Below are 4302 nucleotides of genomic sequence, written 5' to 3'. Positions count from 1 at the left end.
GTTAAACCACTCATTACACTGCGTTCGACCAAGAGCATGCTCTCCATAAGCTTCGACAAGCATTCGATGAGATTCTATCGCCGATTTACCCAAATGGAAACAAAAAATTAATGATCCCCGCAAATCGTTATTTGAAGGCACGTATTTCGACATTTTCAACAGCGAAAAAAATCACGATGTCATATGAAACTTGAAATGTTTGGTATTGGATATTGTTGACAGATGACAATACGCCAATTAGCACAAATAGTAAGTTCCGACAGTGCCTACAAGTGTGCCTACTGGCCGCTAGATGGCAATACCGGTTTCATATGTATACACCTGGTATGTGGAGGTCAAGTTTGTTGTTTTTATCGCGTTTTTGATATTTCAATATAGTTATCGCCTACAATCGAAAAAATGGCAAATTATTATTACCGCATCATAAATTCTATTAAATATTAATATGCGCGCACATTTTAAGTGATAAATAACGTTTAATTGTCCAAAGTAAATCTGAACTTTCACTGCTCCCGATTAGACCTTCGCCATTTTATTTCGCTGCTATATCCCTGGGATATGGAAAACGGTCAAGGATATTCATTTACGCTGATCCAGGAATCTTTCTTAGTTCCTTCGTTTGTTTTCAGCTAAATGTTTAGCTATAATAAGGAATAATATACTTGGCACAGCTCAATTTTTTTTACCTTGTAGTTCATTTTCAACTAAGAGTTCCAGGGGGCTGAGCCAACTTTTCTGAGACAAACCTGAAGACTCAAAATAGAAGACATCCATCAAAAATGAAAAAAGAATGATTAAGGCCGGTAATCGAAACTCGACTGGAAATCATCATCTTGATTGCTTCACACCAGTGAGCGATCAGAAGTCACATATCGAAATTCTTATTTGTCATTTTCTCAAAGACAGACTGTAGAAGTAACGGACTTTTCTTCGGTCATGAGTAAAAAGCGTTACGTCAGATTGTGATCCCGATTTGGAGAAAGGGAGGATTATACGAATGAAGTGGCTGTCGGATCATCGTTAACCGATAGCGTTAGAGCAGAACATATAATATTGCTCTGTTTGTGTGAGTCTCTATCTTCCATATATTAAAATTGAATGGTTTGAGGTGAAACTGGTGTGCGTGTGATCAATCACCTTCAAATATCTGCGGGCTGACAATAACCCATGCCACTGCCAGAATCTGGTCAGCGAAGAGCTATTATTGCCACCCACGTCGACTCTCGCATACCTGTGTAGGTACACAATGTCTCCTGCCATCGTTACACTCGTTGAGACAAAATCAAACAATCTTCAACTCAATTTCAGCCTCTTATCTAGATTATACTTACGTCGCAGGCGAAACCGATTTTGGCCGCCGATGCAAGTCACGATAGGATTCATAACGGAGGGCTGACTCTTCGATGAACGATGCTTCGAATCTTCAATAGGAAATAATCTAAATTATTTCAGTCATTTTAGATTATATCAGTACATTAGGACAATATTTTTCGATAAATTATGAAAATTAATATCCTAACTGAAAAATTAATCTCTCTGTATTATAAAATGTTCTTGCTAGCACCGCTGTTGTAGGATTTTACCTCTGTATAGGTTGCAACCCTCTCTACAACCACTGCCCCTTACACCCGGCAACCCTTCTGACAACACATGCCCCTTCATCTGTGCAATCCTTTTTTAAAGTCATCACCCTGAAACAATGCAACCCTCCTTACAATCCGTGCCACTTAAGCTTGACAACATTCTTTAAACCTTTTGCATCTTAACTCAGCATCAGATAATCATCAGATAAGAAGAAAACGTATTACCTCGTAGTTTACATGCAACATTTTTATTTAAATAATTTTGAGCTGCAAGGTAAAATAAAGAGAATGTCGCTGTTTCAGAATTTGAGGATGTTTTTAGAAAAGATGGTATAATACTGTAACATATATATTGACCTAACCAAAAACATAGACCCAATTTGTATGTTTGTTTTAGGAAAAGATAGTACAATATTGTACTAGATCAAAAACATGGACCTTATGTACCAAATTCACCATATCCCGCGTTACCCTTGATGCCATATTACCCAGTGTTTCATATTAGTTGAAATATACTACACCAACCAATACCATTGACCCAATGTGCCATATTACCCCACATACGTGATATTATCTTATGTTGCATATTGCCCGATATGCCATATTTCTTATATTTGTTCATATGACATTAGCCCGTGTCATATTACCACATGTCATATGTTACCCCGAAATATGATACCCTAACCAAAAACCGACACGGGATATGTCACATTACCTTATGTACCTTGTTTCCACTTTCGTCATATTACATTACATGCTGTATTACCTCATGTGACATATTACCCTGTGTGCCATATTGAACCATATACCAATTTTACATTTTACATTTTTAATATATTTTTGGAAAGATAATACAATATTTTACTAAAAACATTACCATAACAAAAAACATAGACCCTATGTGTCACTTTACCCCATGTGCCACATTACCGTGTATGTCACGTTACGCCGTTTCGTATATTGCCCCGTGTGCCATATTACCCCGAATATATCATCCTAACCAAAAACATATACCAAAATACCAATTCCGACAAAAAGCTCTAAATTACTTTTTTGAAAATTTGTTGTTATTTTTCCTTGAAAATCAATTTTAAGAACTAAAAATTTAAATATTTTTTATTTACAATATTTATTTTTTTTAGTAGAAACTTCGTCTTTTTCGGTCAAAAATTTATTTTCTTCGTTAAGAATTCATCTTTTTAGTGAAAAATTAACCTAATTTGTAGAAAAATCAACTATTTTATTACAAATATTTTTTGGGGTTCAAAAATCAACAATTCGGTCGAGAATTGATTTCTTTGGTCAAAAATTTGAAGGTATTGTTAAAAATTCGTTTTTCTTCGACTGAAAATTAATTTTTTAATTTAATTTTAAGAAATGTTTATTTTTTCATTTAATAAATAATTTTTTAAAAAGTTAAAAAATGAGGTAATTGAATTTCGAGGTTAAAGCTTCTGCCTAACAGCCATATATAACAAACTCTCGCTTTCAGTCAAGTGTCGGAAGTTGCCTTCAAATGGTCTTGGACTGATTAAAATTTATCGTTTTTAGTTGGAAATTCAACTGCTTAGTTGAAAGCTAAATTAACTCATTAGATATTCAATTTTTTAGTTGAAGATTCTTGATTTTAATTGAAAATGATTTGGTTAAAAATCTAATTATTTTCTTGAACGTACTTTTTTTGCATTAAAAATTAGTTTTTAAACTGAAAATGTAACTATTTCACTTTTAGTAATAATTTGTCTTTCTTCGCTGGATTAAAAAATTTTGTTGAAAATTCATGTATTTTGTTTATAATTCAGTATGTTTTGTAGAAATTTATTATTCTTGGATACATTTGAACTATTTGGTTGAACTACTTTGCTAAAAATTAAATTATTCCATTTTTCATTAAAGGTTTATCTTTTTTAGTTAAAAGTTCATCTTTTTCAGTAGAGAAACAATTTTCTTCATCGAAAATTCAACTATTTGTTAAAAAATTAATCTACTTTGCAGAAAATTCAAAATTTGGTTAAACCCCTTTTTTCGGTTGAAAGTTCAACTGTTTTGTCGGGAATTGATTTCTTCCGTTGAAATTTTAGCTGCATTGTTAAAAATTAATTTTTCTTTGGTTGAAAATTAATTTTTAATTAAAAAATCATCTAATAAAATTTTTGTTAAAATTGATCGTTTTCAGTTGAAAATTTAACTGCTTTGATTAAAACTAAATTAACTCATGAAATATTTAGTTTTCAGTTTAAGATTAACTATGTAATTTCTAGTGAAAATTTTTCTTTTCTTTAAAAACTCATGCATTCTCTTTTCATAGAAATTTTTTTCATTGCAAAATTCGGTTTCAATTAATTTTAGTTACTCAAAATTGTAATATTCTATTGTAACAATAAATTTACCTTTACCTATTGAAAATTAAGATAGTTGGTCAAAAATTCATGTATTTTGTTAAAAATTCGTATGTTCTGTAGAAAATTAATATTTTTGTTCAAAAGTTAAACTACTTAGTTGAACTAGTTTTCTGAAAACTCTTTTTTTAAATAAAATTTGCAAATGAATCACTGTAGTTAAAAAATTATCTTTCTGGTTGAAAATTCCTTCTTTTACAAAAAATTAACTTTTTAAAATGAAAATTAAGCTATTCCATTTTTCATTTCAATTTTATCTTTTTTAGTTGAAAATTCACTTATTTGATTAAAAAGTATTCTTTCTGATTAAAAAGTAAACT

This window comes from Belonocnema kinseyi, chromosome 9 (genome assembly GCF_010883055.1).
Source record: "Belonocnema kinseyi isolate 2016_QV_RU_SX_M_011 chromosome 9, B_treatae_v1, whole genome shotgun sequence".
Lineage (NCBI taxonomy): Eukaryota > Metazoa > Arthropoda > Insecta > Hymenoptera > Cynipidae > Belonocnema > Belonocnema kinseyi.
Note: the sequence above shows the minus strand (reverse complement) of the source record.